Here is a 22500-nt window from a genome sequence, read left to right on the forward strand (position 1 = left end):
ATAATGTTATGTAAGGTGACATGATGATAGATGTTGTGAAGTCAAATTCGAAATGATGATACGGGCGTGATATGAAATTGTGTGAAATGAAAGATATGATGGTAAATGATGTGAAGTGAAATTCGAAATGATAGTACGGGCATGTGAGTGATAGGAAGTTGTGTGAAATGAAAAATAATTGTTGAAGTTCTGTTATTGCTTTAAGGTTGGGGATTTTCTCATTTTTGCTATGAGAGGAACCACGTGTATTTTGAGTCCGAGGAGTCGACGTTGTGGAAATTTGTGTGATGTGTGATGAACGACTACACGGATGGATTCCCTTTCTGGATGGATGTGAGGAATGTGTGTCATGTCAGTGTCACGGAGTCGACAGTCATTCATAGGTGATGATGACCCCAGGATTGTTACCATTAATTCAAAATAATCCAACCGCGTAGCAATCTGGAGTAAGCCCCCGGCAGTTGCAAGAGCTAGGCCTCCGCAGCCACGACACCTAAGGGAGAAGACCCGAGCTTTGACGTCACTCCTTCCGAAGAGCCAAGAGGAGGGAGAGGGGGGGGGGGGGGGCTGCAGGGCTTCTTGTGACGTCACTGATATCGAGTGCGGTTCACCTTGAGGCTGCGACGGTTCCAGGGTCGTGACGTCACCAAGCGTCCACTACGCTGACCGCATGACTTGTGTTGCGTCTTTGTCTTTGTTTCATGTCGAACGCACTTGCTCGCTTATTTGTTCAATTTAAATATGTTGATATTTTCGCTTATGCTATTCAGGTGTTCATCTGTTCTTTCGCTCAACTTGTTCGACGCTCTGACACCTCTCCCGATCAGGAAGGGGATCTGAACTGACGAAAACTAGTTTATAGGTTATAGACCTTCGGGATTGCATCGTCTTGGGACAGGATTAACACGTGGATTTATATTGCTGGAATATATTTCGATCAAGATCACAATTTTCATCTTACCACTTTGTATGCTAAGTTTATATATTTCATTTTTGGATCACTGAAAGAAAACCTATATACACAATTATTTAAATCACACTTCATGATACTTTGGTTATTATTAAAAATGAGTCACCGCCAATTATTCTTTTCAAATGAGTCATGTTGTTCAGAAAATCATGAGGCTTGAGACCTTGATGCGAAAGGACATCTGCCGCCATTTTCCAGGGACGTGGTAACAGGAGGAACGACGTAACAAAGACGACGCATAATGGCCCGAGTCACTAAGACAGTGTGACAAGGATCGCGTCACAAAGACAGCGTAACGGCGTATGAGTCACGGAATCTTTGGCAAGGTCGTAGTTGGAGCGAAAGTTTTGATTGTGCGAGAGAGCGGAAGAAGGAGAGGGGGCGATGGGGAAGGTTGGGGGGGAGAAGGAAAGGGGCGGAGAGAGGGAGAGAAAGAGGGGGGCGGGGAAGAAAGTTTAGAGGGAAGGAGGGAGGGTAAAGGGGAATGAGAGGGGGTTAGGGAAAGAAAAATGGAGAGAGGGAGGGAGGGAGGCAGGGAGGGAGGGAGGGAGGGAGGGAGGGAGGGGAGGGAGGGAGGGAGGGAGGGAAGGAGGGAGGGGAGGGAGGGAGGGAGGGAGGGAGGGAGGGAGGGAGGGAGGGAGGGAGGGAAAGAGAAAGAGAGAAAGAGAGAAAGAGAGAAAGAGAGAAAGAGAGAGAGAGAGAGAGAGAGAGAGAGAGAGAGAGAGAAAGAGAGAAAGAGAGAAAGAGAGAAAGAGAGAAAGAGAGAAAGAGAGAAAGAGAGCGAGAGAGCGAGAGAGCGAGAGAGCGAGAGAGCGAGAGAGAGAGGGGGAGAGAGAGAGAGAGAGAGAGAGAGGGGGAGAGAGAGAGAGAGAGAGAGAGAGGGGGAGAGAGGGGGAGAGAGAGAGAGAGAGAGAGAGAGGGGGAGAGAGAGGGAGGGAGGGAGGGGGAGAGAGAGAGAGAGAGAGAGTAGGGGGAGAGAGAGATAGAGAGAGAGGGGGAGAGAGAGAGAGAGAGAGAGGGGGAGAGAGAGAGAGAGAGGGGGAGAGAGAGAGAGAGAGGGGGAGAGAGAGAGAGAGAGAGGGGGGAGAGAGAGAGAGAAGAGGGGGAGAGAGAGAGAGAGAGGGGAGAGAGAGGAGAGAAGAAGAGAGGGAGAGAGAGAGAGAGAAGAGAAGGGAAGAGAAGAGTGAGGAGAGAGAGAGAGAAGAGAGGGAGAAGAGAGAGAGAGAGAGGGAGAGAGAGAGAGAGAGAGGGAAGAAGGAAGGTATGGAGAGGAAGGAAAGAAGAGAGAGAAAGAAGAGTTGAGAGAGAAGGAGAGAAGGAGATAAATGAGAGTATGTGATAGGAAAGAGAAGATGAAGAAGAAGTAGAGTAGAGAGAGAGAGAGAGAAGAGGGGGGGGAAGAGAGAGTGAAGGAAAGAGAGAAGAGAGTGAAGAGAGAGAAGAGAAAGAAGAGTGAAGAGAGAGGGGGAGAGAGAAGAGAGAAAGGGGGAGAGAAGAGAGAGAGAAGAGGAGTTGAGAGAGAGAGATTTGAGAGTGATGTATAAGAATGTATGAGATGAGTAATAATGAAGTGTTTGATGGGGTTGTATGTAGTTGTGTGAATGAGGAGAGTGGTGTTGTTGATATGTGATGGTTGGTGAAGTAAGTTGAAAGTTAGAATTATGTGGTATTTGGGGTTTTTTTTTTTATTTGTTTTATTTTTAGTTGGTGTTAATATTTAAAGGTTTGTTTTTTTGGTTTGGTGTAGTTTGATGTTGTGTTGTTGTTATTGGTTATAGTTTGTATTTGATTTGGGGTTTAGTTTTTATATTGATAGTTTTGTTGGTTGATTGGTTGTTTTTGATGGGTAGTGTTGGGAGTTGTTATGTGGGTATTTATGTGTTGATTGTTGTTTGTTGTTTTTTTGTTGTTGGATGTTGTATTGATTGATGATTAGTGTTTTTGTTGTGTGTTTATATTAGTTTTGTTATATGGATAGTGAAAGGAGATTATGGATATTGAAGAAATAGTTATTTGAGTGAAAAGGAAGGAAGGGCGTAACCGAAGAAATAAAGCATAAGAAGGAGAAGCATATAAACAGGGAAAGAGTACGAAGGAAGGAGAGAAGATGAGAAATAAAAATAGCGTGACGGAACTCCAGCAAAATCTCTTCCGCCTTAATAATCTGAAATGGAATCTGACTCGGCAAGATGACAACAACGTCTTACACAAAGGTGAAGGAGGCCCTGAACCAAAGCGATCAACATAACGGGCGCACTCAATCAGTCCTCTTGGTCTGCGCTGGGCGTTGGCTCTGCCTGGCCCCCGCCCCCTCTCCTCCTCTCACTCTCTCTCTCTCTCTCCTCTCATCTCATCATCTCTCACTCTCTCTCTCTCTCTCGCATCCTCTCATCTCCTCTCCCCGCAACTCACTCGCTCTCCTCTCTCTCAAACGTCTCTCTCTCTCTCCTCACTCTGTCCCCCCCCTCTCTCATCTCATCTCTCAACTCATCACTCTCGTCTCACTCTCTCCTCTCTCTCCATCTCTCTCCACCTCACCCACTCTCTCTACTCTCACTCTCTCTCCTCTCTCTCTCCTCTCCTCTCTCTCCTCTCTCTCTCTTCTCCTCTCCTCTCACCTCTCTTTCACTCTCTACATTCTCTCACTACTCATCTCTCCTCACAATCTCTCTCTCATCTCTCAATCTCCTCTCTCTCTGCTCTCTCTCACTCTCCAGTCTCTCACTCACCAATCACAAACCCACCTCACGCTCCCAATCCTCATCTCCTCACTATCTATCTCTCTAACTCCTAACTCTCTCTCCTCTCCTCCTCTCTCACTCACTCACATACCACAATCACTTCTAACAAACACACTCACACAAATCCCAAACAAATCACCACCACTCACTCACTCAACACCTAAGAGACCATCACAACATTAAGGACACCATATAACACTCACATCCTCTCACATACCACTCTCGCACAACTCATTCTCCTCACGTCACACCACATCTCTCACTCTCCGCCTCCATCTCCGTCTCTCTCCTCCTACTCTCTCCTCTCTCTCTCTCTCTCGTCTCTCTCCTCTCCTCCGATCGCTTTCTCTCCTCTCATTCTTATTCTCTCTCTCTCTCATTCTTTCTCCGCTCTCTCATTCTACTCTCTCACTCTAAAGTCTTTCGCTCTCTCTCTCATTCGCTCCCTCTCTCTCTCATTCGTTCGCCGCTCAGTTCTTTCTCTCTCCTCATTACAGTCGCTCATTCGTTCTCTCTCTCTCATTCTCCTCTCTCTCTTCTCCCAGTCATTCTCATCTGAATCTCATCTATCTCTCCATCTCTTCAAGCTCTCTCTCTCTGCGCATCTCTTCTTCTCTCTCACTCTCCTCACTCTCACTCTCTCACGCTCTCTCTCAGCTCTCTCATCCACTCTCTCACTCATCCTCTCACCTCACTCTCACTGTTCACTCTCTTCTCTCTCTCTCTCGTCTCTCTGTCCTGTTCTGTCTCTCTTCGCTCTCTCCATCTCTCTCTCTCAAAGGATATCTCTCTCCTCTGTCCCTACTCTCTCTCATCACTCTCTTTCTCTCTCTGTCTGTCCTCTCTCCCCTCTCTCTTCTCTCCTCTCTCGCGTCGGTCCTCTCTCTCTCTCTCTCTCTCATCTCTCTCTCTCTCTTCGACTCTCTCTCGTCTCTCATCTCGCTCCTCTCATACTTTTCTTCTCTCTCATCACTCTTCTCTCATTCTTTCTCTCTCACATCACATTCAAATCTCTCTACACCTCATTCTTTCCCTCATCCATCTCATACTTACTCTCTCAACCACAAACATTCCACACCTCCCATCTCCACTCTATTCTCACTCTCATTCTTTCTACTCATCACATTCTATCTATCTGCTCCCATACAATCTCTCTCTCGACATACCTTTTACTCTACCATCCCATTCCCTTTCTCTCCTCTACCTCATACTTCTCTCTCTCACAATCATTCTCTCATCACGTCATTCATCTCGTCTCTCAAACAATCTTTTCTCTCTCCTCAATTCTTTTCTCTCTCATCATTTCCCTTTCACACTCCTCATTTCTCTCATCTCTCTCTCTCATCATCACTCTCTCTCTCTACTCTCTCTCGCACTACCCTCTCTACGTCTCATCTGGTCCGACTCTTCTCTCATCTAATCTCACTCCTCCCTCTCATTCACTCTCTCTTTCCTGCTCCTCTGTCTTCATTTCTTCCTTCCTCTTTCCAAAAACTGTTTTTTTTTCCCTCCTCATATTAGAGAAGCATTACATAAATGTACATCGGGCGGGGAAGAAGATGGGCAATGGGCGGAAGGGAGATGGACGGGAATTGGCGGAAATGGGCGGACACAGACAAGAAAAGCCTTCTTGTATACACACTCATCCAAACTATTCCCAGCCTTTCTCAGCTGCCATGGAATTTAAAACACGCTGCCAAGACTCTATTGAAAATTACTATGACAAGTCATGGCTTTATTATTCCTTAAAACGTTTCTTTTTACATGGTATCGGCTGTTATGACGCGGGGGAACGATTATAATTGTGTTTTTGTGGAGGAGGCTTATTTTTTAAAGGCTAAGCGATCATGACATAGTATAATGTTAATGTTCAGTTGAGTTACGGTATTTTATTCTCAACCTTGGCGATCTTTCTTTGCTTAAAAAGGGACCGGAAATGTAAACAAAGCTGGCAATAGGCGATCTTGTTTACATCTTCGCAAGATCTGGCGTAAACTCTCCCCATGGGACAAGTTAGATTTTTTAAAATATAATGTATATTTTTTTGCAGTTTAGTTAGGTGAAGAATATTAACACTTAATCCTTGTGATTTTGGAATATGGGTTTATTATTTGTTTATTATTAATATTATGATTATTATTATTGTTGTCGTTTTCGTTATTCATATTACTGCTACTACTACTTCTAATATAGTTTTTGGTTATATTTTGTTATTTATTATTATTATTATTATTATTATTATTATTATTGTTACTATTATTATTATTATTACTATTATTATGTGAGTGTGTGTATATACGGCGCATTTAGAAATACCCCAATGTTTCACTAGAATGATTTTTGAGCCAGGATGTTGTGTACCAGAAACATTAATCATTTTAGTTTTCGCTCTTTGAAATACCCAACTCTCTCGTCTCACTAGATTTCGCATCCACTTCTTGCGGATACAGGCGTGTGCAACTCGTCCGGTTTCGCTGTCCGGATAAACGGATTTAGGAAGGAGGCAAACCCGAAAATCCGGACGCAACAGGTGGGGGCGCGGAGCCGGGTCGTTTGGGTGGTAATATCTGACAGACAGGGGGAGGGAGAGGGAGACGGAGACTCTAGTGGTCGAGGGGGGGGGGGGGAGAAAGAGGGACGGCGACGGAGGACGGACGGGGGGATGGAAAAAGGAGAGAGAGCGAGCGGGAAAGGGAGAGGAGAAAGCGAGGGGGGGATAAGGGAGAGGGAGAGGGAGAGGGGAATGTGAAGGGGAGAGGGAGAGAAAGAGAAAGAAAAAGAAGGAAGGGGAGGGGAATAGGGAAAGGAAGGAAGAGAAAGAAGAGAAAGGGAGAGGTAAAAGGAAAGGAAGAGAGAGTGGAAGAGGGGGACAACAACAACAACAACAACAACAACAACAACAACAACAACAACAACAGTAACAACAACAGTAACAACAACAACAACAACAACACAACAATAATACCGATAGCCAGCTCATCCGACAGTGAATGTGGGTTGTTGTGTCACCGGAGAGCAAGCATGAGGAGGAGCGTGCGCTAGGGATATTTTGTCCTCTTAAACAGTTACGTAAGTTGGGCTGAGTTTGCTGCACTTGTGGGTGTTCGCCGTCGGGCAGACCGCTGCGGTTTCTTCTTCTTCTTCTTTAAACTAGTGTATGGCTCTCTCTTGTTTTGCTTGGTTTTGCCCGTCTGCCTAAAATTTGTCATTTTATTTCCCTCTCTATTAACCACACCGGCTTGCGCTCTTTCTTTCTCTCATTCTCTTCCCCCCCCCCTCCCCTCCTCTCTCTCTCCTCTCTCTCTCTCTCTCTCCTCTCTCTCTCTCTCTCTCTCTTCCATACGCTCTCTCACCTCACCTCCCTCTCTCCTCAAACTCTCCCACCTCTCTCCTCTCTCTCTCCCTTTTAACTCCTCCCCTCATCTCTCTTACTCTCTTCCTTCTCTCTCTCTCTCAATCATCTTTCTCTCTCTCTCTTCTCTCTCTCCCCTCTTACTCCTCCCTCTTCTCTCCCCATACTCTCTCTCCCCTCTTCTCTCCCTCTTACCCCTCTCCTCTCTCTCTCTCTTTTCCTCTCTCTCCTCTCTCTCTCTCTCCTCTCTCTCTCCCCTCTTACTCCTCTCTCTCTCTCTCTCTTTTTCCCTCTCTCTCTCTTCTCTCCTCTCTCCTCTCACCTCCCCAACCTCCCCTTTCACTCCTCTCTCCTCCCTCCTCTCTCTCTCCCTCTCCCTTTTCTCTCTCCTCTCCCCTTACTCCCCCTCCCCCCTCTCTCACTCCCCCTCTTACCCCTCTCTCTCTCTCTCTCTCCTCTTTCTCTTCTCTCTCACCTCCCTCTCTCTCTCTCTTCTCCTCCCTCTCTCTCTCTCCCCTTCTCTCTCCCTCTTACTCTCTCCCTCTCTCCTCCCCTCCCTCTCCCCTCTCCCTCTCTCCCTCTCTCTCCCCCCTCTCCCTCTCCCCATCTCCTCTCTACTCTCTCTCCTCATCTCTCTCTCTCTCTCTCTCTTCATCGCATCTCGTCTCCTCTCTCTCCTCTCTCTCTCCCCTCTTACTCTCTCTCCCCTCTCTTTCTCCTCTTCTTCTCTCTCTCTCTCTATTCTTTCTCCTTCTTCTCTCCCCTCTCTCTCCTCTCTCTCGCTCTCTCCTTCCTCCTCCCCCCTTACTCTCTCTCTTTTCTCTCTCTCCCTCCTCCCTCTATCCCTCTCTCCCTCTCCCCCTTTTACTCTCTCCTCCCTCTCTCTCTCTCCTCTCCACTTACCCCCCTCTCTTCTCTCTCCCCCCTTACCCCTCTCTTCTCTCTCTCTCTCCCTCTTACTCTCTCTCTCTCTCTCTCTCTTTCTCTCTCTCTCTCTCTCTCTCTCTCTCTCTCTCTCTCTCTCTCTCTCTCTCTCTCTCTCTCTCTCTCTCTCTCCCTCTTACTCTCTCTCTCTCTCTCTCTCCCTCTCTCCCTCTCTCCCTCTCTCCCTCTCTCCCTCTTACTCTCTCTCTCTCTCTCTCTCTCTCTCTCTCTCTCTCTCTCTCTCTCTCTCTCTCCCTCTCTCCCTCCCTCCCTCCCTCCCTCCCTCACTCCCTCCCTCCCTCACTCTCTCCCTCCCTCTCTCCCTCCCTCTCTCCCTCCCTCCCTCCCTCCCTCCCTCCCTCCCTCCCTCCTTCCCTCCCTCCCTCTCTCCCTCCCTCCCTCCCTCTCTCCCTCTCTCCCTCTCTTTCCTAGCCAACAGGTGTCGCCTTCACCCAGGTGTTGTCTGGATTTGGCGCTGCGGTCAGCCAAGGCCTCGCGGGATATTCCTTTTCCACCCAATGGTGTTTTGCTTTTGTCAGACCACAAGACGAGTGTTTTTCTGCTTGACTGCTAGCGCTCCTGCCTGTTGGGTTCCTTATTCCTCGCTTATCATCCTATTTAACATTAATCTTTTTAGTTTTCGCTCTTTTAAATACCCGACTCCCTCGCCGCTCTGGATTTCGCATTGCCTTCTCGCGGATACCGGCGCGTGCAACTCGTCCGGTTTCGCTGTCCTTATTTCTCGCTTTTTTCCCTTCCTTCAGTCGTGTTTTTTGTGGTTTTCACGGGTCGTTTGGTTATTGTTGTCGGCGGTGGTGGCAGCAGTCGCGCCGGGAACAGCAGGTGGTGCCAGGACCCCCTCCCTCCGGCAGTAACGATAACGGGTATTGTCTTCGGTGTCACGTCGCTGACCACACACTGAAGCACTTTTGTTTCGTCTTGTTTACCCCCCATTGCCCCCCACCACCATTACCCCTAACCCCCCACTCCCCACTCCCATTACCCTACCCCCACCCCGTTACCCTAACCCCCACACCCATTACTCAACCCCCCACCCCGTTACCCTAACCCCCCACCCCGTTACCCTAACCCCCACCCCGTTACCCTAACCCCCACCCCGTTACCCTAACCCCCACCCCGTTACCCTAACCCCCACCCCGTTACCCTAACCCCCACCCCGTTACCCTAACCCCCATCCCATTACCCTAACCCCCACCCCGTTACCCTAACCCCCACCCCGTTACCCTAACCCCCACCCCATTACCCTACCCCCCACCCCGTTACCCTAACCCCCACCCCGTTACCCTAACCCCCACCCCGTTACCCTAACCCCCACCCCATTACCCTAACCCCCACCCCGTTACCCTAACCCCAACCCCGTTACCATACCCCCCACCGCGTTACCTTAACCCCCACCCCGTTACCCTGACCCCCACCCCGTTACCCTAACCCCCACCCCGTTCCCTTAACCCCCACCCCATTACCCTGACCCCCACCCCATTACGCTTACCCTTTACCCCCATCCCTGTTACCCCGATATTTCATATTTTGGATGTACATTTTTAATATTTTTACTTGTAATGTTTAGGTGTCATTGCAACTCTGGTGGAGAGCGTGAGATGAATACGAGAGTGAAGCCTTTGAACAACAAAATAGACTGGGAAGAGCTATGAGATTGATTCCATGTGCTAGGTGTGTGAATGCTAAATGTGTGTAAATGTATATGTATGTGTGTAAATAGGCTATATGTATATATATGTACGTGTATACATATCGTATTATATAATCCTATATGAGTTGTTTTATTTAACGACGTCTGTTTATTTTATCCTACTTCGTTCATTAATTGTTTAACGTATATTGAAGGTTGTCTGTTATCCTTGTTGATGTTATGGCTAGGCTGTGTAGAACTTGTGTGTCATTTCAAATGACGCGGATTCTCCTAAAACTCCTCCTTGTCATAGGTAACAGCGCTAGGCCTTGGCATTAATTTAGACCTAACAAGTGGCGAGTAAAGAGGACCCCCCCCCCCCGTCAGTGTTGCCATTACTGCACGAAAAGAAGACCGAGCACCCACAACGCCATCGTCGTTGCCAGACCGGCACTGGCGCTGCAACAAACCCATTGGCGCGGAAACCACATCGCAGCGACGGTTCGAAAGGGGTTCGCCGAAACCTCTTGCAGGGCCTGGGATTCGGGTGCACCGTGTACATTGTATCGTTCGTCGGGTACCGTTTGCGGAGCATGTTCCCCGCACCGTACTTTTCCCCCTGCCTCGTACATAATATTTTATACTATGCATAGTCTTAACAGTGTGTTGCGTGTTTTATACTGTATCCTGTGTGCAACGATCTATGTGTCGTGTATTTTACTAAGAGAAATGGTTTCACTAACCTAAGAACCTATTTGTAATTAAAGGTGGCGTCTTTCCCTATTGTTAATGTATGTATGTCTGTGTATGCGGGCGTGAAGAACACCTGCCATGTAAACAGGGGCCGGGGGGAATATGTGTCGGGTGTCTATCTCTGTAGTAATTATTGAACAATTCACTTCGTTCATCATTTCATCATGCGCTGCGTATATTAGACTGATTTTCAACATCCTTCATACCCTCGTTCATATTCACGTGCCCTCATCCATCCCCACATACCCTCATCCATCCCCACATACCCTCATCCATCCCCACATACCCTCATCCATCCCCACATACCCTCATCCATCCCCACATACCCTCATCCATCCCCACATACCCTCATCCATCCCCACATACCCTCTCATCCATCCCCACATACTCTCATCCATCCCCACATACCCTCATCCTTCCCCACATACCCTCATCCATCCCCACATACCCTCATCCATCCCCACATACCCTCATCCATCCCCACATACCCTCATCCATCCCCACATACCCTCATACATCCTGACATACCCTCATCCATCCCCACATACCCTCATCCATCCCCACATACCCTCATCCATCCCCACATACCCTCATCCATCCCCACATACCCTCATCCATCCCCACATACCCTCATACATCCCCACATACCCTCTCATCCATCCCCACATACTCTCATCCATCCCCACATACCCTCATCCTTCCCCACATACCCTCATCCATCCCCACATACCCTCATCCATCCCCACATACCCTCATCCATCCCCACATACCCTCATACATTCTCACACACCCTCATACATCCTCGCATACCCTAGTAGATCCGGGCTAGCAGTGGACAGCAGTGCAAGTGGCCGAGCTGTCCGACTTGGGTATTATGACTTGGCGTTCCTGGCTGGCTGCTCTCTGGCTAGTAGGGGGAGGGGTAGGGCAGGGGATGGGGGAAGGGGAAGCTCAAGGGGTGGGGTGGGGGTGAGGGGTGGAAGGGTGGAACGTAAGGGTTAGAGTTGGGGTAGCGTAGGGAGTGAGGTGATGGGTAGGGGGGGAGGAAAGGGGTAAGTCAAAGGGGTTGGGGTTGGGATAGCTGGTAGGGTTGGGGGCATACGGGGTGGGGTAAGGTATTCCTAAGCCTGGTATGAACTGCGGGCGCACGCAGTGTTTTTGGCGTGGGGTGGGGTTGGGGGGTGGGAGTCCTTAGAGAGATTACTTCCGTGTGATTTTTTTTTTTTTTAGATGTGAGGTTGATCGCCCTTTTACTCTATTATTATTATTATTATTATTATTATTATTATTATTATTATTATTATTATTATTATTATTATTATTATTATTATTATTATAAAGGCACTGAGACCGAGAAGCCTGTAAACATTTTCTTTCTTAGTGTCCGGAAAGGAAAGGCTTATCGTGGACACTTACGGAGATAAGATAACCGGGCGACGATTCAGTTGATACTCTCGTGCCCAGCGACGAGGTGGGGGGAGGAGAGGGGGGGGATGTCGCGGTGATCCACGTGTTTTGGCGCGCAGGGGGGGGGGGGTGAGGGGCAAGAGGAGGGAGATGGAGGAATGGAGAAGGGGAGGGGGGGAGGGAGTAGGGCAAAAAAAGATACACACGTCCCCACGCACGTTTACCTGTGTTAATGTGCAAATTCTTATCCATACACAGGGAAACATAGCAAGACAGAGACAGAGAAACGAACAGACAAGTCGACGGAGGAGAGAGAGAGAAAGACGATGAGAAAGAGGGGGAGAGAGAGAAAGAGAGAGAGAAAGAGAGAGAAAAAGAGACAGACAGAGACACAGACACAGACACAGACACAGAGACAGAGACAGAGATAGCGACAGACACACACAGACACAGACACAGACACAGACACAGAGACAGAGACAGAGACAGACACAGACACAGACACAGACACAGACACAGACACAGACACAGACAGAGACAGAGACAGAGACAGAGACAGAGACAGAGACAGAGACAGAGACAGAGACAGAGACAGACACAGACACAGACACAGACACAGAGACAGACACAGAGACAGACACAGAGACAGACACAGACACAGACACAGACACAGACACAGACACAGACACAGAGACAGACACAGAGACAGAGACAGAGACAGAGACAGAGACAGAGACAGACACAGACACAGACACAGACACAGACACAGACACAGAGACAGAGACAGAGACAGAGACAGAGACAGAGACAGAGACAGAGACAGACACAGAGACAGAGACAGAGACAGAGACAGAGACAGAGACAGAGACAGAGACAGACACAGAGACAGACACAGAGACAGACACAGAGACAGACACAGAGACAGACACAGAGACAGACACAGAGACAGACACAGAGACAGACACAGAGACAGAGACAGAGACAGAGACAGACACAGAGACAGACACAGAGACAGACACAGAGACAGACACAGAGACAGACACAGAGACAGACACAGAGACAGACACAGAGACAGACACAGAGACAGACACAGAGACAGACACAGAGACAGAGACAGAGACAGAGACAGAGACGAATAAGATGGATGGATGGATAGATAGAATGATAGATAGATAGATAGATAGATAGATAGATAGATAGATAGATAGATAGTGAGTCCTCATTGAACCTCTAACCCTATTTCCGCGTCTCTCGGCCTCGCATACTCCCATGTCCGAGCACAGGCGAAAACAAGGAAAATATCAATCGACTTTATAATAGAGGGCACGAAAAAGAAGTTGATCTTACTCTCTTCTGAACTAATATTGTTTTTTTCTCTTTTTCCACAGGTATGACAGCGGACGCACGTAGGAGTCAAGGTCACTCAGTTCTCGCCTTGGGATAAGTACACTCCTGTGTGAAGGTTGAATTGGCGAGGAAATGCTGGGGTTCCTGTTGAGTGGACTGTTATGGGGGTCTGTCCGTTGCACTGCCAACAGCCTGGTCAGGAGAACGTCTGATTAGGTGCACACGCACAGGAAAGGCACTAACATTGAAGCACACACGCACACACGCGCGCACGCGCACACGCACACACGCACACACGCGCACACGCACACACTCACACACACACGCACACGCACGCGCACACGCACACGCACACGCACACGCACACGCACACGCACACGCACACGCACACGCACACGCACACGCACACGCACAAGAACACACACACGCACAAGAACACACACACACACACACACACACACACACACACACACACACACACACACACACACACACACACACACACACACACACACACACTCTTATATCAGTAATAATGACAATAATTATAATAATAGTAACGCTGTTGCTGCTTCTTAAGATGATAGTGATAAATTACGCAAACTTAATTTTAATGTTCAATTTAGTACCGATTTGGTAATGATCAGACTAATGCAACAGTTGCACACAAAAATGAGGACGCGCCACTACCCCGTCTGTTTTTTCGCTTTTATCACTTTGTATATATTCTTTAAGTGGCCGAGTAGCCTTCTCGCGAGTTGAACACCTGTTATGACAGACCAGAACACCTGTTACGGGCCCTGTCGAGGCGTACGAGCGCCTTCGAGCTGCGCCTTCGTGAAAGGGATTTGAAAACCTCAGCGTGTGTGTAGTGCAGATCCGGTTGTTGTGTTTGTTGGTATTTTGTGTTTGTAAGGGAAGAGATTAGGGGAAGGGGGGAGGATGCCCGGTTTCTCCTTTTTGTTGTTTTTTAGATTCGAAGAAAATTGCCCATGACTTAGACTGTAAGTAGCTTTACACGTGAATATGCGGGAAATTCAAATTTAATTTAACAGACGTGGTATCCCTTTGCCCTTTGTTATTTGCAGTGACCGTAGGCGATAACAATTATATAACAACCCTGAGCTTATTACAGAAGATTACCTTAATTGGTCGGGACTGATTACCTCTAGTTAATTGACGCGATTAGCTGTAGTTACTAAATCATGTTGTCCTCACTGAATGTGACTAGTTATCAGGGGAAATATGAGAGAATTGCCCCGGCGGGAGAGTCATTAGTAACCCAGTCTGGCAGTAATTATTTTGACAGATGATGACATAATGTGTCAAGTTTTGTGACTTCTATAAATAACAGTATATACAGACACTTTCCAACACTCGCACATTCACTTAGACGCAATATTGGACGCCCACGCACCCTTTCTCACACAACACCCTGTAACCCCTCCCCACACTTACAACTTCCCTTGCCCCCCCTCTCCTAGCCCTACCCTATACTCCCACACTCGTATACCCTCCACCTCCACACTCTCTCATGCATCCACACCCTCTCCCACACTCAGTCATGCACACCCACACACGCACACATCCTCCCCAATTCCTCCCCCACACCCGTGCCTCCTTTACACTCCCACACCCTCCCCCACACCCCCACCCACACCCCCAACACCCCCACCCACACACCCACCCACACGCCCACGCCCACGCCCACAGCAGATGAACGCGGCCCTGTCTCGCCTCCTCCCCACTTTACAGCCCAGTTCAGCTTCCTCGTTATCCCGCGCGTGTCCTGTTGAGGTTCTGGGAATTTCATGCGCCGGGTATGTTTGCCGAGGAAAAGGACGGACGGATGGCCTTGCCCGCCTGAGATGGTGGGCGGTGGGCTGGGTGGTGGTGGGCGGGAAGTTGGGTGGTGGCGGTGGTGGGCGGGAAGATGGGTGGTGGCGGTGGTGGGCGGTGATGGGCGGGAAGTCGGGTGGTGGTGGGCATTCGGTGGGTTAGGTAAGCGGTGGGTTGATAGTGATTAATGTGTTTGTGGTTTTGTTGGTGGGTTTATGAATGGGTAGGTTGGCGGTGGGTAGGGGCGTGGCCAGGGGGCGGGGTAAGTTTGCAGTGGGTCAATGGAGGTCATGTATTGGGTGGGCAGTTGAGTGAGTTTGCGAGTGAACTAAAATAACGTATTTCCCTTGTTCCCTTGATATTTAGGTTTCCGCTCCGCAATTACCGTTCTCTCTCTCTCTCTCTCTCTCTCTCTCTCTCTCTCTCTCTCTCTCTCTCTCTCTCTCTCTCTCTCTCTCTCTCTCTCTCTCTCTCTCTCTCTCTCTTTTATCACTCTTTTTTCTGCTTGCTTGTATGTACTTGCTTGGAATGATCTTTGTTGTTGTTAGTAAGGGAAATGTATCTTTGTCGCTAGATTTGTTGGCGTGGCGATTTACCTTTTTTGGTGTTGATTTGCAAGATTTGACCTCGTTACTTTTTTATGTTGTTAGTGTGGGAGACCCCCATGAACTTTTTTTCTATTTTGGAGAAATATTCGTTGTTATTGACTTTTTGAGCTGTCAAGGTTAGGTAGCTTGTTTGCCATTTTTTCTGTTTTTTTCGGCTAATGCAATATTTATATCGAAAGGTTATGTGGGTTCTAATGCTAGGTATTCCAAGACTAGGTTGCACAACCACGCTTAATTACACAAGTATGAGATGTTTCCTCTCCCTTCCTCCCTCCCGCCCTCCTCTCCCCTTCCGTACTCCCACCCCCATTCCCTCCTTCCTAGACACGTCACTCCGTCCCTTCTTCCTCCTTCCCTCCCTCCCCTCTCTCCTCCCTCCCTCCCTACCACGCATCCCTCTCTCTCTCTCCCACCCTCCCTCCCTCCCACCCTCCCTCCCTCCCTCCCTCCCTCCCTCCCTCCCTCCCTCCCTCCCTCCCTCCCTCCCTCCCTCCCTCCCTCCCTCCCTCCCTCCCTCCCTCGTCCCTCCTTCCTTCCCTAGAACGCATCTCTCTCCCTCCCTCCCTCCTTCCCTCCCTCCCACACACCCTAATCAGTCGAGTGTGAAATGACTAGACAGAGAGGGAAGTGGAAGGGAATAGGAAGGTCACAGCGAGCAAAAGCAGGAGTATGTCAAGCCAGGCCACACCAGGTCAGGCGGGGTCACGGCCTCCCAAGAGTGACCTCCTCCTGATCAGAGATGCTTGATGATAGTGCAGAGGTGATAGTGGTGATGAATCGCTGAAGATAATGATAGCGGGTGGACGGTTGGTCTGTGTCAATGAAAGTGTTCTTTAAAAAAAATATGTTTCAGTGAAAGTGAATGTGAAGGAGAGGGAGAGGGAGAGGGAAAGGAGAGTGAGTGTGAGAGTATGTGAATATGTGAATATGTAAGGGATATAAAATTGTACATAATGTTTTTTTTCCTTCATGCCTGTAAGTGAAGGAGGAAGAGAAAGGGGAGGAGGATCGTTAACTAAGCGTCACTTATTGGTTTTACCCCAAGAAGTATTCGATTCAGCTTCGATAAACCCGTGAATTTTATGTCGCAGCCTCTCTGTGTCTGGACAATAATTTCAAGTCGATATTTGGTTCCGCCATGACTGTCGCTTTTCGAGGATTGGAATGACTCAATTGCGAGGAAGGTAATTTGAGTCTTTTAGCCAAATTATATGTCATTTTTGATATTAAACTTTTCTTTGTGGCTGTTGCAAAGAAATGGCAAACTGTTTGTAAGTCGGGTGTTTTTCAGGATTTTCGTAGGCGGTTTTTCTTGTAATTGTGTCCCACTTTGTCGCGCGGAAGAAGCAGCGATGCAACGCGGCGGCGACGTTTGGTTTCGCAGTCTTTCTGACGGAGGAGCCCGTCCTCTGCGATGCCCTGGCCTCTTGCTCTTTCGATTTCTTTGACCCTTCCTTTTCCTTTTTCTTTGAGCCTCCTTTCCCTTTTGGGGCCTCCCTGTATTCCCTCTCTTTCTTTCTTTCTTCCTTTTTTCTCATTCAACTCGTTTATCTTTTTCCCTCCCTCCCTTCCTCCCTTCCCATCCCTCCTACCTCCCTCCCTTCCCTTCCCTCCTCCCTCCCTCCACTCCCTCCCTTCCCTCCTCCCTCCCTCCACTCCCTCCCTTCCCTCCTCCCTCCACTCCCTTCTTCCCTCCACTCCCTACCTTCCTGCCTCCCTCCCTCCCTATCTTCCCTCCTCCCTTCCTTCCCTCCTCCCTTTCTTCCCTCCTCCCTCCCTCCCCCCCTCCCCCTCTCTCCTTCAAGGATGAGCGCGAGTGCTCCTTGGTGTCTCGGTTCAAGGAGGAAACGAACACAAATAAAGGAAGGATATATTTAACATGTCTGACTCATGTCCACACACTAGAGGCGCGGCAGGAGGGCAGGAGTGGGGAGGGGAGGAAGGGGGAAGGAAGGAGAGGAAGAGAGGAAGAGAGGAAGGAGGAAGGAGGAAGGAGGAAGGATGAAGGAGGAATGAAGACTAGGAAGAGAGGAAGCTGGAAGGAAGAATAGGAAGAGAGGGAGGAGGGAGAGAGAGGAAGGAGGGAGAGAGAAAGAGAGGAAGGAGGAAGGGAGGAATAGAGGAAGGAGGAAGAGAGGAATAGAGGAAGGAGGAAGAGAGGAATAGAGGAAGGAGGAAGGAGGAAGAGAGGAATAGATAAATAGAGGTAGAAGGAAGGAAGAGAGGAAGGAGGAAGGAAGAGAGGAAGGAGGAAGGAAGAGAGATGAAGGAGGAAGGAAGAGAGATGAAGGAGGAAGGAAGAGAGAGGAAGGAGAAAGGAAGAGAGATGAAGGAGGAAGGAAGAGATGAAGGAGGAAGGAAGAGAGGAAGGAGGAAGGAAGAGAGAGGAAGGAGAAAGGAAGAGAGATGAAGGAGGAAGGAAGAGAGGAAGGAGGAAGGAAGAGAGAGGAAGGAGAAAGGAAGAGAGATGAAGGAGGAAGGAAGAGAGGAAGGAGGAAGGAAGAGAGAGGAAGGAGAAAGGAAGAGAGATGAAGGAGGAAGGAAGAGAGGAAGGAGGAAGGAAGAGATGAAGGAGGAAGGAAGAGAGGAAGGAGGAAGGAAGAGATGAAGGAGGAAGGAAGAGATGAAGGAGGAAGGAAGAGAGGAAGGAGGAAGGAAGAGAGAGGAAGGAGGAAGAGAGGAAGGAGGAAGGAAGAGAGAGGAAGGAGGAAGGAAGAGAGAGGAAGGAGGAAGGAAGAGAGAGGAGAAGGGAAACGTGAAGGGGAAGAAGGAGGAGGAGGAGAAGAAGGAGAAGGAGAAGGAGAAGGAGAAGGAGAAGGAGAGGGAGAGGGAGAGGGAGAGGGAGAGGGAGAGGGAGAGGGAGAGAGAGGAAGGGGAGGGAGAAGTAGAGAGAAAGAGATGGAGATAGGAAAATGGAAAACGGGAGAAGAAAGGGAAGTAGGAAGTAGGAATGATAGAGAGAGGGAGAGACGGAAGTTTGAGAGGCAGAGAGAAGAGGAGAAGGAGAACGAAGGAAGATGGGAAAGGTGGAGAGAAGAGAAGACAAAAAGTTAGTCCGACAATACGATTCGTCCCCGGAATTAATGCGTTTTGGCGGAAGTAGGAAAAAATGAAGGGCTGTTGAATTGCAAGGAAAATTGTTGCGAAGAGGAAATTAAGGCCGTTTTTTCTATGATGGGGGAGGGAGAGGGAGGAAAGAAACCCCCACCCCCCTACCCCCGCTACTGCCATACACCCTTTTTATTTTATTTTTTACGAACAACACTTTACATTGTACCTTATTGTAGTAGGTAATTGTATTGTCTCCAGTATGAACATTTAGCTACGCAATCAACTGGAGGAGGGGGGGGGAGAGGGGGGGGGTAATTTCGCTTCGCACTTAACGGTCGATTTAAAAAAAATCCTTGGACGAGCGGTGGTTAGGTAATTGGTTCTTAAGTTTAATCATCGCTGCTGCTTGTCAAAACGTTTCCGGTGTGCAACCCCCCCCCCCCCCCCGTCCATAGTGAGGTGAAACGGCTATTTGCATACGGATCTGTGTGTGTGCGAGCGTGCGTGCGTCCGTGGGTACGCGGCTGTGTGAATTCCTATATACATTTTTTAACATTTTTTTTTTATGTGTATCTCTGTCTTGTTTGTCTGTGTTCTTTCTGCACATATATAGCTTATCTAGGGGAGACAATCTGTACGTATGAATCTTGTATTTGTGTGTCTGTGTATTGTTTTCCTGTGTAAAGGCTTGTATATCATCAATCTGTGTCCGTGTAGTCAGTTTGTTTGCATATCCCGTATTTATGCTTACGTGTCTCTTTGTTATCAGTTTCTTCATTTTGGTCAATCTGCGCATTTGCATATTTCCCTATATCAGTGGCTGTCTTTGTCTGTATCTGTTTGTCTGTCCTTGTGTCTTTTTGTCGGTGCGTGTGTCTGTATGTCCCTGTATGCGTTTATCTATTCAAGTGTCTGCCTGTCTGTCCCTGTGTGTTTGTCTGTCCCTGTGTCTGTTTGTCTATCCCTATGTCTGTCGGTTCGTCGGTCTGTCTGTTCGAGTGTCTGTTTGTCCGTCCCTGTGTGTTTGTTGATCTGTTCGTACTTCATGAAGGTTGTGGTGTGGCTGCGGGCGGTGCTCTGCGGTCGGCGCGGGTGATGTCTTGGGAAGTTATAAGCAGTAAAAACATTTAACGAATAGATTGTGTTGGGCGGGCGTGGGGATTCCGGGGAGGGCGGCCAATGCAGGGGGAGGGGGGGGGGGCGCCTGTACACTCTGAATATTTACTCATGCTTCTCATTGTCACTCATTTCCATTCCCGGTGTCATGCTCAGTCAGCCAATTAGTCAGTCACAGTCACCTACTCATTGACTCACTCATCTACTCATTGACTCACTCATCTACTCATTCACTCACTATCTCCCTTTCCCATCCCTTCCCTTCTCTTCTCTTTCCTTCTCTTTTCTCTCCTTCCCCCTCCCGCCCTCCCTCTCACCTTCCCTCCCTCCCTCCCTCCCTCCCTCCCTCCCTCCCTCCCTCCCTCCCTCCCTCCCTCCCTCCCTCCCTCCCTCCCTCCCTCCCTCCCTCCCTCCCTCTCCACCTCCCTCTCCACCTCCCTCTCCACCTCCCTCTCCACCTCCCACTCCCACCAAATGGCAAGACACATACTAGTTTGTGTACGCACAATGTGATAATTACGCATACGCCTGGAGTGTGCCACGTTGCCTTCATTTCACACGGACGAATTCGACCGCGGTGGAAGGTCGGGCTACGTCCGTCGTTTCGTCTTGTTCTCCTCGTTGTTTTCGTGTTTTCTGGCGTCCACCGCGGCCTTGTCCTTGCTTAATCGCTCAAGGAGTGTGTTGATTTGGGGAGGTGTTGGGAAGTCATGTTTTTTTATTTATTATTATCATAATCATTGTCATTGTCATTGTCATTATCATTATCATTATCATTATCATTATCATTATCATTATCATTATCATTATCATTATCATTATTATTATTATTATTATTATTATTATTATTATTATTATTATTATTATTTTATTTATTATTATTATTGTTATTATTATTATTTTATTTATTATTATTATTGTTATTATTATTTTTATTATTATTATTTTTTTTTTTGGGGGGGGGTGAGTAATGAATAAGCTCGCGCGCGAGAGAGAGAGAGACGGGAGGGAGAAAAACAAACATAATCAGATAGAACAGAAGTTCTATCTGATTATGTTTGTTTTTCTCCCTCCCGTCTCTCTCTCTCGCGCGCGCGAGCTTACTCATTTACGCACCCACTCTTTGATGGGAAACATATGTGAGTCTTACCCAATCACTCACTTATTCATCCACTTACTCGCTCGATCAGTCAGTCAGTCACTTGCTCGCTTACTAGCTCACTAGCTCACTCGCCAGCTCGCTCACTCTCTCACTCACTCTCTCACTTACTCTCTCACTTACTCTCTCACTCATTCGCTCACTAACTCCCTCACTCACTGAGCCTTCCAGATGCAGAACGAGCCTTTTCCCCGTCTTTTCGCGGCCGGTTGACTGACCCGAAGGCGAGGCATGCGGGCAGAGCCAGGTTCTTCCTCCTTGTGTGGCCGGAGGATGCACCTGCTTGACTGCCTGCCTGCTTGCCTGCTTGTTCGCCTCGTCCCGTCTGCTTCCCCATTTGCTCCTCCTGTCTGGTTACTTGTCTCGCCTGCTTGCTTGCCTGCTTGCCCTGCTTGTCAGTCTGCTCATCCTTTCTGGTTGTCTGCTTGCTTGCGTGGCACTTGTTCGGTTCGCCCCTTTCTGGTTGTCTGCTTTCCTGTTTGCGTGGCTCTTCTACTTGATTGTCACATTGGTATGTTTGTCTGGTCGTCGATTCCACCTCCTCCTCCTATCATCATTATCATTATCATCATCTTCACCTCCATCTTCATCTTCATCGTCAATCACCACTAACAGCACATCATCATCACCTTCATCATCACCACTGTCGTCATCGTCATCCTCATCATCTCCATCATTCTTATCATCATAATGCACAACACACTAGTTTTCCCAGTTAAAAGCTTGTCAAGCTGTCAAGTAGTCATGCTGCTAGGCCAGTGCCTACTGTTGCTCTTGTCAAGCCGACCTCATGTCGTACAGAGTAGAATACACACACTTCGTCAGCCTGCAACACGCAAGAAACATGTGTGAATGCATACTATATACAACTGTAAAGTGTATGCAAATTAGTATGACCGAGGTTTTACTCATAGTGGAGAAGGGAGGGAAGGAAGGAAGGATGAAAGGAAGGAAGGAAAGAAATAAAAAAAGAAAAAGAGTAAAAAGAAAAAAAGAAAAAAAGAAAGAAAGAAAGAAAGAAAGAAAGAAAGAAAGAAGAAAAAAAGAAAAAAAAAGGAAAAAAGGAAAAAAGGAAAAAAGGAAAAAAGGAAAGAAAGAAAGAAAGAAAGGAAGGAAGGAAGGAAGGAAGGAAGGAAGGAAGGAAGGAAGAAAGAAAGAAAGAAAGAAAGAAAGAAAGAAAGAAAGAAAGAAAGAAAGAAAGAAAGAAAGAAAGAAAGAAAGAAAGAAAGAAAGAAAGAAAGAAAGAAAGAAAGAAAGAAAGAAAGAAAGAAAGAAAGAAAGAAAGAAAGAAAGAAAGGAAGGAAGAAAGGAAGAAAGGAAGGAAAGGATGGAAGGATGGAAGGATGGAAGGAAGAAAGGAAAGAAGGAAGGAGGGAAGGGGAGAGAAAGAGTGACAGACAGAGAGACAGAGAGTCCTTGTTGGAACCTTCGTATCGAATAAGTGATTCCAATCGAAAGACTTTCGTTCTGCTAGACGCGATTCGATTTTTTTGTTTTGATTTGATTAGTTTTAGCTATTTTGTTTATATATTTAATTAAGGAATGTTCTATTTCTTTGTTTTGTAGGCTTAGAAGAAGAATG

General features: G+C 47.9%; 1 protein-coding gene across 1 annotated transcript in view; it reads left to right on the forward strand.

The window, feature by feature from the left end:
* Positions 1–22500, forward strand: part of LOC125048254 (zinc finger MYND domain-containing protein 19-like) — a 100287-nt gene that overhangs the window by 45490 nt on the left and 32297 nt on the right. The gene's annotated exons all lie outside the window — the stretch shown is intronic.

Source organism: Penaeus chinensis, chromosome 43 (genome assembly GCF_019202785.1).
Source record: "Penaeus chinensis breed Huanghai No. 1 chromosome 43, ASM1920278v2, whole genome shotgun sequence".
Classification (NCBI taxonomy): Eukaryota; Metazoa; Arthropoda; class Malacostraca; order Decapoda; family Penaeidae; genus Penaeus; species Penaeus chinensis.